At 49.0% G+C, this 14599-nt stretch overlaps 1 protein-coding gene across 1 annotated transcript in view; it reads right to left on the reverse strand.

Annotated features, from left to right (window-relative positions):
- Window positions 1-14583, reverse strand: part of LOC134969152 (uncharacterized) — a 53120-nt gene extending 38537 nt beyond the window's left edge. The window contains exons 1-2 of the mRNA XM_063944906.1: window positions 14015-14583; window positions 12759-12870 (exon numbers count right to left, since the gene is read on the reverse strand). The gene's annotated coding sequence lies outside the window, so the exon portion shown is untranslated. The remainder of the gene's footprint in view (window positions 1-12758; window positions 12871-14014) is intronic.
- Window positions 14584-14599: the final 16 nt, after the last annotated feature.

Genomic DNA, 14599 nt, shown 5'->3' on the forward strand with positions numbered 1-14599 from the left:
CCTTCCTCACTTCAAAGGGTAGAGGAGGGAGAAAGAGGTCGCCTGCAGTGTCAGGCGCCCAGGACCAAAAGTCCTCCCCCGCCTCTACCAAGTCCACCGCATGACGCTGGGGCTCCCCTGCGGGAGTCCGTGCCGGTGGGGGGCCGTCTCCGAGTCTTCAGTCAGGCCTGGTTTCAATCGGCCCTGGATCCTTGGGTTTTAGACATAGTGTCCCAAGGGTACAAACTGGAGTTTCAGGAGATGCCACCTCCCGCCGCTTATTCAAGTCAGCCCTTCCAGTTTCTCTTCCAGAAAGAGCAGTAGTACATGCTGCGATACAAAAGCTGTGTCACAGAGGGTCGTGGTGCTGGTTCCCCCGTCCCAATGGGGGGAAGGGTTCTATTCGAGCCTCTTTGTCGTGCCGAAGCCGGACGGCTCGGTCAGACCGATTCTGAACCTAAAAACTTTCAAGTTCAAGATGGAATCTCTTCGAGCTGTTATCACCAGCTTAGAAGGGGGGGATTTTATGGCGTCAGTCGACATAAAGGATGCCTACTTACACGTCCCGATCTATCCTCCTCATCAGGCCTTCCTGAGATTTGCGGTACAGGATTGTCATTACCAATTTCAGACGTTGCCGTTTGGGCTTTCCACGGCCCCTAGGGTTTTCACCAAAGTTATGGCGGAAATGATGGTACTCCTTTGCAAGCGAGGGGTCACAATTATCCCGTACTTGGATGATCTCCTGATAAAGGCGAGATCAAAGGAAAAGTTGCTAAGAAATGTGGAACTCTCCCTGTCGGTTCTGCGACATCACGGTTGGATTCTAAATTTGCCAAAGTCTCAGTTGATCCCGACAAATCGGCTGCCCTTCTTGGGCATGATCCTAGACACGGAACTACAGAGAGTGTTTCTTCCGGCGGACAAAGCTCTGGAAATCCAGTCCATGGTCAAGGAACTTCTGAGACCGGCAAGAGTGTCGATTCATCAATGCACTCGTGTGCTAGGGAAGATGGTTGCGGCTTACGAAGCCATTCCGTTTGGCAGGTTTCATGCTCGGGTGTTTCAGTGGGATTTGCTGAACAAATGGTCCGGGTCTCACCTGCACATGCACCGGAAAATAAGTCTATCTTCCAGGGCCAGGATTTCTCTCCTGTGGTGGCTGCAAGGCTCTCACCTTCTAGAGGGATGCCGATTCGGAATCCAGGACTGGGTTCTGCTGACCACAGATGCAAGTCTCCGAGGCTGGGGGGCAGTCATGCAAGGAAGAAGTTTCCAGGGAAGATGGTCAGGCCAGGAGTCTTGTCTCCACATAAATGTTCTCGAGTTAAGAGCCATTTACAATGGCCTCCTGCAAGCGAGGAACCTTCTTCAGGGTCTCCCTGTCCTGATCCAGTCGGACAACATAACAGCGGTGGCGTATGTAAACCGCCAAGGCGGAACAAGGAGCAGGGCGGCGATGGCGGAAGCCACAAGAATTCTCAGCTGGGCGGAACAGCACATGAGCGCTCTATCAGCAGTCTTCCTCCCGGGTGTGGACAACTGGGAAGCAGACTTCCTCAGCAGACACGATCTCCTTCCAGGAGAGTGGGATCTTCATCAAGAGGTATTTGCAGAAGTGACAAGGCGTTGGGGAATTCCTCTGATAGACATGATGGCGTCTCGCCTCAACAAGAAGCTTCCGATGTATTGTTCCAGGTCGAGGGATCCCCAAGCCTGTGCGGTGGACGCCCTGGTAACTCCGTGGGTGTTTCAGTCGGTGTATGTGTTCCCTCCGCTTCCTCTCATTCCAAGGGTGTTGAGGATCATAAGACGAACAAAGGTTCAGGCTATACTCGTCGCTCCAGATTGGCCTCGGAGGGCCTGGTATCCGGATCTTCAGGAATTACTAGTGGAAGATCCCTGGCCGCTTCCTCTAAGAGAGGACCTGTTACTGCAGGAGCCATGCGTGTTCCTGGACTTACCACTGCTGCGTTTGACGGCGTGGAAGTTGAACGCCAGATCCTAGCCCAGAAGGGTATTCCCGGGGAGGTCATCCCCACTCTCCTTAAGGCTAGGAAGGAGGTCACGGCGAAACATTATCACCGTATTTGGAGAAGGTATGTGTCGTGGTGTGAAACCAAGGCAGCTCTTGCGGAGGAGTTTCACTTGGGTCGTTTCCTCCATTTTTTACAGGCAGGCGTGGATGCAGGCCTTAAATTGGATTCCATCAAAGTGCAGATTTCGGCTTTATCTATCTTTTTTCAAAAGGAATTGGCCGTCCTTCCTGACGTTCAGACTTTCGTGAAGGGAGTGCTGCATATCCATCCTCCATTTGTGCCACCCGTGGCACCGTGGGATCTTGAAGTGGTGTTGCAGTTTCTTATGTCTCACTGGTTTGAGCCTTTGCGTAAGGTTGAGTAGAAGTTTCTCACTTGGAAAGTGGTCATGCTTTTGGCTTTGGCGTCTGCCAGACGAGTATCCGAGTTGGCGGCTTTGTCTCACAAGAGCCCATATTTGATTTTTCATGTGGATAGAGCGGAATTGAGGACTTGTCAACAATTTCTGCCGAAGGTGGTGTCTTCGTTTCACATAAATCAACCTATTGTTGTACCTGTGGCTACGGATGCTGTCGCAGTCCCAAAATCTCTTGATGTTGTAAGAGCCTTGAAAATTTATGTCGCCAGAACGGCTCTTACTAGAAAAACAGAGGCTCTGTTTGTTCTGTATGCTTCCAACAAGAATGGAAATCTTGCTTCTATGCAGACTATTGCACGCTGGATTTGTAATACGATTCAGCACGCTCATTCTTCGGCTGGGCTACCGTTGCCGAAGTCAGTAAAGGCCCATTCTACTAGGAAGGTGGGCTCGTCTTGGGCGGCTGCCCGAGGGGTCTCGGCGCTTCAACTTTGCCGAGCACCTACATGGTCGGGTTCAAACACTTTTGCTAGATTCTACAAGTTTGATACCTTGGCTGATGAGGACCTTATGTTTGCTCAATTGGTGCTGCAGAGTCGTCCGCACTCTCCCGCCCGGTCTGAAGCTTTGGTATAGACTCCATGGTCCTTTTGGAGTCCCCAGCATCCTCTAGGACGTAAGAGAAAATAGGATTTTAATACCTACCGGTAAATCCTTTTCTCCTAGTCCGTAGAGGATGCTGGGCGCCCATCCCAGTGCGGACTGTTCCCTGCAGTTGTTTTGATACTGGTTACTTTCGGTACACGAGATTTGTGTATCAGTTGTATTCCACTTGTTGCTGTTGTTAGTTCATACTGTTATCTGGTTTCCTGTTGCTCCAGTTGTACGGTATGTTTGTGGTGTGGGCTGGTAGTTTTCTCGCCCTTAGTTAACAAAAATAAGATTTTACTTACCGATAAATCTATTTCTCGGAGTCCGTAGTGGATGCTGGGGTTCCTGAAAGGACCATGGGGAATAGCGGCTCCGCAGGAGACAGGGCACAAAAAGTAAAGCTTTTCCAGATCAGGTGGTGTGCACTGGCTCCTCCCCCTATGACCCTCCTCCAGACTCCAGTTAGGTACTGTGCCCGGACGAGCGTACACAATAAGGGAGGATTTTGAATCCCGGGTAAGACTCATACCAGCCACACCAATCACACCGTACAACCTGTGATCTAAACCCAGTTAACAGTATGATAACAGCGGAGCCTCTGAAAGATGGCTTCCTTCAACAATAACCCGAATTAGTTAACAATAACTATGTACAATTTATGCAGATAATCCGCACTTGGGATGGGCGCCCAGCATCCACTACGGACTCCGAGAAATAGATTTATCGGTAAGTAAAATCTTATTTTCTCTATCGTCCTAGTGGATGCTGGGGTTCCTGAAAGGACCATGGGGATTATACCAAAGCTCCCAAACGGGCGGGAGAGTGCGGATGACTCTGCAGCACCGAATGAGAGAACTCCAGGTCCTCCTTAGCCAGAGTATCAAATTTGTAAAATTTTACAAACGTGTTCTCCCCTGACCACGTAGCTGCTCGGCAAAGTTGTAATGCCGAGACCCCTCGGGCAGCCGCCCAAGATGAGCCCACCTTCCTTGTGGAGTGGGCCTTTACAGATTTAGGCTGTGGCAGGCCTGCCACAGAATGTGCAAGTTGGATTGTGCTACAGATCCAACGAGCAATCGTCTGCTTAGACGCAGGAGCACCCATCTTGTTGGGTGCATACAATATAAACAACGAGTCAGATTTTCTGACTCCAGCTGTCCTTGCAATATATATTTTTAATGCTCTGACAACGTCCAGTAACTTGGAGTCCTCCAAGTCACTTGTAGCCGCAGGCACTACAATAGGCTGGTTCAGATGAAATGCTGACACCACCTTAGGGAGAAAATGCGGACGAGTCCGCAGTTCTGCCCTGTCCGAATGGAAAATCAGATATGGGCTTTTGTAAGATAAAGCTGCCAATTCTGATACTCTCCTGGCAGAAGCCAGGGCTAGAAGCATGGTCACTTTCCAAGTGAGATATTTCAAATCCACCTTTTTTAGTGGTTCAAACCAATGAGATTTTAGAAAGTCCAAAACCACATTGAGATCCCACGGTGCCACTGGAGGCACCACAGGAGGCTGTATATGCAGCACTCCCTTAACAAAGGTCTGGACTTCAGGGACTGAAGCCAATTCTTTTTGAAAGAAAATCGACAGGGCCGAAATTTGAACCTTAATAGATCCCAATTTGAGACCCATAGACAATCCTGATTGCAGGAAATGTAGGAATCGACCCAGTTGAAATTCCTCCGTCGGAGCACTCCGATCTTCGCACCACGCAACATATTTTCGCCAAATTCGGTGATAATGTTGCACGGTTACTTCCTTCCTTGCTTTAATCAAAGTAGGAATGACTTCTTCCGGCATGCCTTTTTCCTTTAGGATCCGGCATTCAACCGCCATGCCGTCAAACGCAGCCGCGGTAAGTCTTGAAACAGACAGGGACCCTGCTGAGGCAAGTCCCTCCTTAGAGGTAGAGGCCACGGATCTTCCGTGATCATCTCTTGAAGTTCCGGGTACCAAGTCCTTCTTGGCCAATCCGGAACCACTAGTATCGTTCTTACGCCTCTTTGCCGTATAATTCTCAATACTTTTGGTATGAGAGGCAGAGGAGGAAACACATACACCGACTGGTACACCCAAGGCGTTACCAGCGCGTCCACAGCTATTGCCTGCGGATCTCTTGACCTGGCGCAATACCTGTCCAGTTTTTTGTTGAGGCGAGACGCCATCATGTCCACCATTGGTCTTTCCCAACGGGTTACCAGCATGTGGAAGACTTCTGGATGAAGTCCCCACTCTCCCGGGTGAAGATCGTGTCTGCTGAGGAAGTCTGCTTCCCAGTTGTCCACTCCCGGGATGAACACTGCTGACAGTGCTATCACATGATTCTCTGCCCAGCGAAGAATCCTTGCAGCTTCTGCCATTGCACTCCTGCTTCTTGTGCCGCCCTGTCTGTTCACATGGGCGACTGCCGTGATGTTGTCCGACTGGATCAACACCGGTTTTCCCTGAAGCAGAGGTTCTGCCTGGCTTAGAGCATTGTATATTGCTCTTAGTTCCAGAATGTTTATGTGAAGAGACGTTTCCAGACTCGTCCATACTCCCTGGAAGTTTCTTCCTTGTGTGACTGCTCCCCAGCCTCTCAGGCTGGCGTCCGTGGTCACCAGGATCCAATCCTGTATGCCGAATCTGCGGCCCTCCAATAGATGAGGACTCTGCAACCACCACAGAAGAGACACCCTTGTCCTTGGAGACAGGGTTATCCGTAGGTGCATCTGAAGATGCGACCCTGACCATTTGTCCAACAGATCCCTTTGGAAAATTCTTGCGTGGAATCTGCCGAATGGAATTGCTTCGTAAGAAGCCACCATTTTTCCCAGGACTCTTGTGCATCGATGTACAGACACCTTTCCTGGTTTTAGGAGGTTCCTGACAAGCTCGGATAACTCCTTGGCTTTTTCCTCCGGGAGAAAAACCTTTTTCTGAACCGTGTCCAGAATCATCCCTAGGAACAGCAGCCGAGTTGTCGGCATTAACTGGGATTTTGGAATATTCAGAATCCACCCGTGCTGTTTTAGCACTTCTTGAGACAGTGCTAATCCCATCTCTAGCTGTTCTCTGGACCTTGCCCTTATTAGGAGATCGTCCAAGTATGGGATAATTAATATGCCTTTTCTTCGAAGAAGAATCATCATCTCGGCCATTACCTTTGTAAAGATCCGAGGTGCCGTGGACAATCCGAACGGCAGCGTCTGAAACTGATAGTGACAGTTTTGTACAACGAACCTGAGGTACCCCTGGTGTGAGGGGTAAATTGGAACGTGGAGATACGCATCCTTGATGTCCAAGGATACCATAAAGTCCCCCTCTTCCAGGTTCGCTATCACTGCTCTGAGTGACTCCATCTTGAACTTGAATTTCTTTATGTACAGGTTCAAGGACTTCAGATTTAGAATAGGCCTTACCGAGCCATCCGGCTTCGGTACCACAAAAAGAGTGGAATAATACCCCTTCCCTTGTTGTAGAAGAGGTACCTTGACTATCACCTGCTGAGAGTACAGCTTGTGAATGGCTTCCAAAACCGTCTCCCTTTCGGAGGGGGACGTTGGTAAAGCAGACTTCAGGAAACGGCGAGGTGGATCTGTCTCTAATTCCAACCTGTACCCTTGAAATATTATCTGCAGGATCCAGGGATCTACCTGCGAGTGAGCCCACTGCGCGCTGTAATTTTTGAGACGACCGCCCACCGTCCCCGAGTCCGCTTGAGAAGCCCCAGCGTCATGCTGAGGCTTTTGTAGAAGCCGGGGAGGGCTTCTGTTCCTGGGAAGGAGCTGCGTGTTGCTGTCTCTTCCCTCGACCTCTGCCTCGTGGCAGATATGAATAGCCCTTTGCTCTCTTATTTTTAAAGGAACGAAAGGGCTGCGGTTGAAAAGTCGGTGCCTTTTTATGTTGGGGAGTGACTTGAGGTAGAAAGGTGGATTTCCCGGCTGTAGCCGTGGCCACCAAATCTGATAGACCGACTCCAAATAACTCCTCCCCTTTATACGGCAAAACTTCCATATGTCGTTTTGAATCCGCATCGCCTGTCCACTGTCGCGTCCATAAAGCTCTTCTGGCCGAAATGGACATAGCACTTACCCGTGATGCCAGTGTGCAGATATCCCTCTGTGCATCACGCATATAAAGAAATGCATCCTTTATTTGTTCTAACGACAGTAAAATATTGTCCCTGTCCAGGGTATCAATATTTTCAATCAGGGACTCTGACCAAACTACCCCAGCACTGCACATCCAGGCAGTCGCTACAGCTGGTCGTAGTATAACACCTGCATGTGTGTATATACTTTTTTTGATATTTTCCATCCTCCTATCTGATGGATCTTTAAGTGCGGCCGTCTCAGGAGAGGGTAACGCCACTTGTTTAGATAAGCGTGTTAGCGCCTTGTCCACCCTAGGAGGTGTTTCCCAGCGCTCCCTAACCTCTGGCGGGAAAGGGTATAATGCCAATAATTTCTTTGAAATTATCAGCTTTTTATCAGGGGCAACCCACGCTTCATTACACACGTCATTTAATTCTTCTGATTCAGGAAAAACTATAGGTAGTTTTTTCACACCCCACATAATACCCTGTTTAGTGGTACCTGTAGTATCAGCTAAATGTAACGCCTCCTTCATTGCCAAAATCATATAACGTGTGGCCCTACTGGAAAATACGGTTGATTCGTCACCGTCACCACTGGAGTCAGTGCCTGTGTCTGGGTCTGTGTCGACCGACTGAGGCAAAGGGCGTTTCACAGCCCCTGACGGTGTTTGAGTCGCCTGGACAGGCACTAATTGATTGTCCGGCCGCCTCATGTCGTCAAACGACTGCTTTAGCGTGTTGACACTATCCCGTATGTCACGATCCGGGTATCTGGACGCCATTACTTACCCTTCAGATGCCTCCTAAGGCGGGCTCAGCGTTCCAGGACCAGATTCCGCTGTTCCTGAGTTTCCACATGCAGAGTGTCAGAGTGGTGTTTTCATCAGCCGCGGCCTCCGCTGTGCCCGCGTGGTTAAATGTGCATCTATCAGCCTGGCGTCTCCTGTCTCCGGTGGCCGGCGCCGCCATTACTGTTTCCCAGACCACATGGATTACAAACCAAACTTCCCTCCAAGTGTCTGCATGGGCGCAGCCATCTTGGATTCTGTCATCTGATCATTTCCACCAATCTGCTGTTTGTATTGTTGATTTGCATAATTGCCTAGCCAACCCCTTCCTTGCTGCAGGTATAAGTAAGCTGTGCCTGAGCAAGGAAGACGTCAGTGCTTTGGTTGTCAAACCTAGTTCCTGTTTGTCTCTCTTCTATGATTGTCTTCCAGGTTCCAGCTCCTGTCTCAAGACTTCCACCATAGAGACCCGCACCAGCATTCCACCTGCGGTGTAGCCTGACTCTCCAATCCATTGTGGATTCATCTGTTTCCAGCTACAACACTACCTGCTTCCAGCCTCAGCTTCCAGCAGAATACAGCTTCCCTTAAAGGGCCGGTGTCCTTTCTACACTTTACCACTCTCCACCGGAATTATTATTTCTCCGCTCTCAAGTTCTACATTTCAGTTCACATTTCATCGCTCCCAAAGTTCATTTATTATTTAACTGGTTCCAGCCAGTATCCACTCCGTGCTAACAACAGTCTGGTTCCAGCCAGTATCCACAGCAGCTGTTTTACCTTCAGCAACCCAGCTCTTCCTGGAACACCAGCTGGTACAATCCTGGGTTATCTCCATTGCTACAGCCGGGCCTGGTAAGGACTTTCCATCTAGAAGATCATAAGAACTATCTCACACTACCAGTGCCCTGTGGCTCCTGCCATGCTGTAGTACTCAGGAACTGTATTTATTCTTTGCTGACTTTTACGTTTTCTTTTATTGCTGCTGTGATGCGGAGTTGTCATAATAAACATCATTGACTTTTATCTAAGTTGTCGTGGTCACGCCTTCGGGCAGTTATTATTCATGTTACTTACATGTCCAGGGGTCTGATACAACCTCCCAGGTTCCGGTACATCTCAGCCCCTACAACTGAGGCTGCCTCCCGTCAGCTCAGGCCCTCAGTTGTGACACCGTAGTTCCATAAATAAAGGCATCCATTCTGGTGTCGACTCCCTAGGGGGTGACATCCTCATATTTGGCAATTGCTCCGCCTCCACACCAATATCGTCCTCATACATGTCGACACACACGTACCGACACACAGCAGACACACAGGGAATGCTCCTAACGAAGACAGGACCCACTAGCCCTTTGGGGAGACAGAGGGAGAGTTTGCCAGCACACACCAAAAGCGCTATATATATATCAGGGATAGCCTTATAATAAGTGCTCCCTTATAGCTGCTTTGTTATATCAAAATATCGCCATAAATTTGCCCCCCCCTCTCTGTTTTACCCTGTTTCTGTAGTGCAGTGCAGGGGAGAGACTTGGGAGCCGTCCTGACCAGCGGAGCTGTGAGAGGAAATGGCGCCGTGTGCTGAGGAGATAGGCCCCGCCCCTTTTCTGGCGGGCTCGTCTCCCGCTATTTAGAGAAATCAGGCAGGGGTTAAATATCTCCATATAGCCTCTAGGGGCTATATGCGAGGTATTTTTAGCCTTTATATAGGTTACATTTGCCTCCCAGGGCGCCCCCCCCCAGCGCCCTGCACCCTCAGTGACCGCGTGTGAAGTGTGCTGAGAGGAAAATGGCGCACAGCTGCAGTGCTGTGCGCTACCTTTAGAAGACTGCAGGAGTCTTCAGCCGCCGATTCTGGACCTCTTCTGACTTCAGCATCTGCAAGGGGGCCGGCGGCGCGGCTCCGGTGACCATCCAGGCTGTACCTGTGATCGTCCCTCTGGAGCTTGATGTCCAGTAGCCAAGAAGCCAATCCATCCTGCACGCAGGTGAGTTGACTCCTTCTCCCCTCAGTCCCTCGCTGCAGTGATCCTGTTGCCAGCAGGAATCACTGTAAAATAAAAAACCTAGCTAAACTTTTTCTAAGCAGCTCTTTAGGAGAGCCACCTAGATTGCACCCTTCTCGGCCGGGCACAAAAATCTAACTGGAGTCTGGAGGAGGGTCATAGGGGGAGGAGCCAGTGCACACCACCTGATCTGGAAAAGCTTTACTTTTTGTGCCCTGTCTCCTGCGGAGCCGCTATTCCCCATGGTCCTTTCAGGAACCCCAGCATCCACTAGGACGATAGAGAAAATCCTTTCCTCGAAATGTCCGTCTCTCCTGGGCACAGTTCCTATAACTGAGGTCTGGGGGAGGGGCATAGAGGGAGGAGCCAGTTCACACCCAGTAAAAGTGTTTTTAGTGTGCCCATGTCTCCTGCGGATCCGTCTATACCCAATGGTCTTTTTGGAGTCCCCAGCATCCTCTACGGACTAGGAGAAAAGGATTTACCGGTAGGTATTAAAATCCTATTTTTTCCCCTCAAAATTCTACACACACTACCCCATAATGACAACGTGAAAAAAGTTTTATAGAGATTTTTGAAAATGTATTAAAGATAAAAAACTAAGAAATTACATGTACATAAGTATTCACAGCCTTTGCTCAATACTTTGTTGATGCACTTTTGGCAGCAATTACAGCCTCGAGTCTTTTTGAATATGATGTCACATGCTTGGCACACCTATCTTTGGCCAGTTTCGCCCATTCCTCTTTGCAGCACCTTTCAAGCTCCATCAGGTTGGATGGGAAGCGTCGGTGCACAGCGATTTTCAGACCTTTCTGAAGATGTTCAGTCGGGTTCAAGTCTGGGCTCTGGCTGGGCCACTCAAGGACATTCACAGAGTTGTCCTGAAGCCACTCCTTTGATATCTTGTCTGTGTGCTTAGGGTCATTTCCTGCTGAAAGATGAACCTTCGTCCCAGTCTGAGGTCAAGAGCTCTCTGGAGCAGGTCCCAGCCATCTCCCTCTTACATATATAGCCCTATCCACCTACCTCTCACTCATATACCCCAGCCCTGCCCCATTAACCTGCCTTTCGCACATATCTAGCCGCTGCCACCTCCCGCTCACACATATATAGCCCCTGTCTCAGCCACCTACCTCACACACACATAGGGCCTAATTCAGACCTGATTGTAGCTGTGCAAAATTTTGCACGGCTACGATCAGCCACCCTGACATGCGGGGAGACGCTCAGCACAGGGCTAGTCCGCCCGCATGTCTGGCCCTCCCCCCACCGCACGGGTGCGATAGCATCGAACGGCGGCGATGCTAGCACACCCGGCGAGTAATTCCCTACCTGCGCAGCATTGCTCCGCTGGTAGGCGACTTTTTGCCGCATCCCGGGTTGCAGCGGGGGATCACAGTCCGGGCACACCTGCATTGCCCGGGCCGCGCCCCCAAAACGGCGGCCGAACGCCACCGGCCCGTCCCCTCCCACCCAGCAAACGCCTCTGCCTGTCAATCAGGCAGAGGCAATAGCTGGGCTGAGATGCTGATCGTATCTCTGGCATGCGTAGTTCAGACCTGATCGCCCGCTGTGCGAAAACGCACAGCAGCGATCAGGTCTGAATTAGCCCCATAGACCCAACGCAGACCCAGCCATTTCCCTCACACATATATAGACCCTGTCCCAGCCATCTCCCACACACACATATACCCAGACTTGTCTCATCCACCTATCTTCCACACTTATATGTCGCTGCCCCATCCACCTACAGTACCTCTTACACATATATGCCCCTACCTCAGCCACCTACCTCTCACATATATACTCTAGCCCTGCCCCAGCTACCACAGAATACACAAATACCCCACCCACCTCAGCCACCTACCTTTCTCACACATATACACAGCCCAGCACCTGCCCCAGTAGCCTCTCTCTCTGCTCTGGTAGCGGTGAGTTAGAGGGATGGCAGCAGGGTTTGTCTGGGTTCAGTTCTCAGTTTAAGCTGGCATGGAGGTGCATGTGCACTGCTGCAAGGGGGGGGGGGGGTGAGACCAGCAGCAGCGTGGGGCGCAGGGATTCCGTGTGTAAAGGTGAGTACACACTAGACAATGGGGGTGACTCCGAGTTGATCGCTATTTTTTTCGTTCGCACAACATACTCGCAATATTGCAAACATGTTGCACAATAGCGAATAACCGCCCCAACGTATTTTTGCTATTTCGTACGCAGTAGTACACAAAGTAGGCGTATGCCAAATGACATCGCAGTAATGCGAACCCATCGCATTACCACAAACCTCATCGTAAAAATCCTAACTTCTCGTAGATTTACACATTCCTCTTAAAATTGCACACGCTTTTGCTAAAATCCGCACAGCAATGTTTTGTTTTTTTAAAGTTAAATTACACCTTTCAGTTCAAACTCCACAAGCCTTCCTCAATTACGAATCCAATTAGTGTAATGAATGCTAATGGTCATGACCAATTAAGTCTTCAAAGAATACCTGAATAACACTTTGTAGGCTAAATTGTACATCAACATTTAAATTAAAAATATAGATGTGGTAAATGTGCCTGGTCTAATTTTTTTATTTTTTTGTATAGAGGTGTAGTGTGTGAATAAATGTGTTAACATGTTTTTATAAACAATAAGCTCCTGGTTTTTTTTTGTTTGTTTGTGTAATTTTAATTAACTATTCTTAAATAAGATGTGTGAAGTGTTTTAGGTCACCAATTTATGCATGCAAATCTGCTTTTCCTAAATAGCATTAATAAACACAACACTTGCTTAACTTCAAAATCACTTGTATTTATTTATTTATTATATTTTTTTTAAACAACTAATGTAAAAAAAAAAAAAAAAAAAAAACCTTAGAATTTTTTTTCAAAATTTTCCAGGTCCTCAATCACGGTCCTCAGGTTCCCTTCCTTTAAGCCAGGAAACAATAGCAGCCAAACTGCTGGGATCTCCAACTGCCACATCTGAAATGAAGAGGCAAAGAAAACATTACTAACTTACTCACATTACCTATTATACAAGCAAGGCACAAAGCACACTTTAATGCAGGCATGTCCAAACTGTGGCCCTCCAGCTGTTGTGAAACTACATATACCAGCATGCCTTGACACATTTTTGCGGTCAGAGAATGCTAAAGCTGTTTCAGGGCATGCTGGGATGTGTACTTTCTCAACAGCTGGAGGGCCGAAGTTTGGACAGGCCTGCTTTAATGGCAAAGTGACTACATCATGGATGTTTCAATGAGAAAACAGTAGCAGAAAAACACACAAGCCTGCTCAGCAATGTTTTTTTTTTAATTAATATTTTTTAGAAAGTGTACCACACCATGGGGTACATTTACTAATATGTGAGTTCTATTTAAGATGGGTCGTTGCCCATAGCAACCAATAACATTAAACATATTATCTTGTAGAAGATGTGAAAAAAATGACAAGTAGAATCTGCTTGGTTGCTATGGGCAACATCCCATCTTAAATAGAACTACCATCTTAGTAAATGTAACACCATGCTGGGTTTCATTCACATCTGGAGTGAAGCAGACTTATCTTTTTTGGGGTTGGCCCTAAATCATCACTCTGCATATCAACATCTTCAGAAGGACAACATATCCTAGCATGCCCACACTCCCTGAAAGCCTGCCTTACTACATAAGGTCTAACTGCTTTCAAAATGTAAAAATCCTAAATGGTAGGTGTGTAACTTTCACAACACAAATCACTGTGTCCTTAGCCTGCCTAACAAAGTGAAGCCTGCGACTTCAATGTGCAAATATTGGAATACCCAGGCACAAGTGTAAAAGTCAAACCACAAACTAAACTCCACTCAGGTCTAACTGTTTTGCATATAATGTATCACATACAAACACTGTTGTGCAGGCAACCCTGTCGACATAATGAGTGTCGACCTAGAGTGGGCATCCTCAACATTGCAGACATAGACACTGTACATCTAATGTTCCTCACACAAATGTAAATGCATCATCCATACCATGATGAAGAAGACAAGCATTTAACCTTGCCAAAAGATTGGCCACAGTACAACACTTCATTTATTAGAATGTGATGTTAAATACGTTTCAAAAAGAAATGTCAATGTGTGTGCACTTACTCTCCTCTGCCACTTGCCCACCTCCCTCAAGTGGCTCCGGGGCCTCTGCTGCCCATTCTGATGGCGGAGATGTTGGCTGGATGGTGGATGTCGGCTGGATGGGAGATGTTAGCTGGATGGGGGATGTTGGATGGATGGGGGATGGCAGCTGGATGGGGGAAGGAGGCAGGATGGGGGAAGGAGGCAGGATGGGGGAAGGAGGGTGGATTTGTGAAAGAGGATGGAAGGGGGAGGAGCTTACAGAGGGTGGGTCAGATTGAGAGGGTGGTGGAGAGGTGGGTTGGGCCACAGAGGGGGAGGGGGGCAGAGAGATGACTTGGGAAAGAGAGGGGGAGGGTGGCGGAGAGGTGGGTTGGGCCACAGAGGGGGGCAGAGAGATGACTTGGGAAAGAGAGGGGGAGGGTGGCGGAGAGGTGGGTTGGGCCACAGAGGGGGAGGGGGGCAGAGAGATGACTTGGGAAAGAGAGGGGGAGGGTGGCGGAGAGGTGGGTTGGGACACGGAGGGGGAGGGGGCAGAGAGATGACTTGGGAAAGAGGGGGAGGGTGGCGGAGAGGTGGATTGGGAAAGAGAGGGGGAGTGGGCCG

Source organism: Pseudophryne corroboree, chromosome 11 (genome assembly GCF_028390025.1).
Source record: "Pseudophryne corroboree isolate aPseCor3 chromosome 11, aPseCor3.hap2, whole genome shotgun sequence".
NCBI lineage: Eukaryota > Metazoa > Chordata > Amphibia > Anura > Myobatrachidae > Pseudophryne > Pseudophryne corroboree.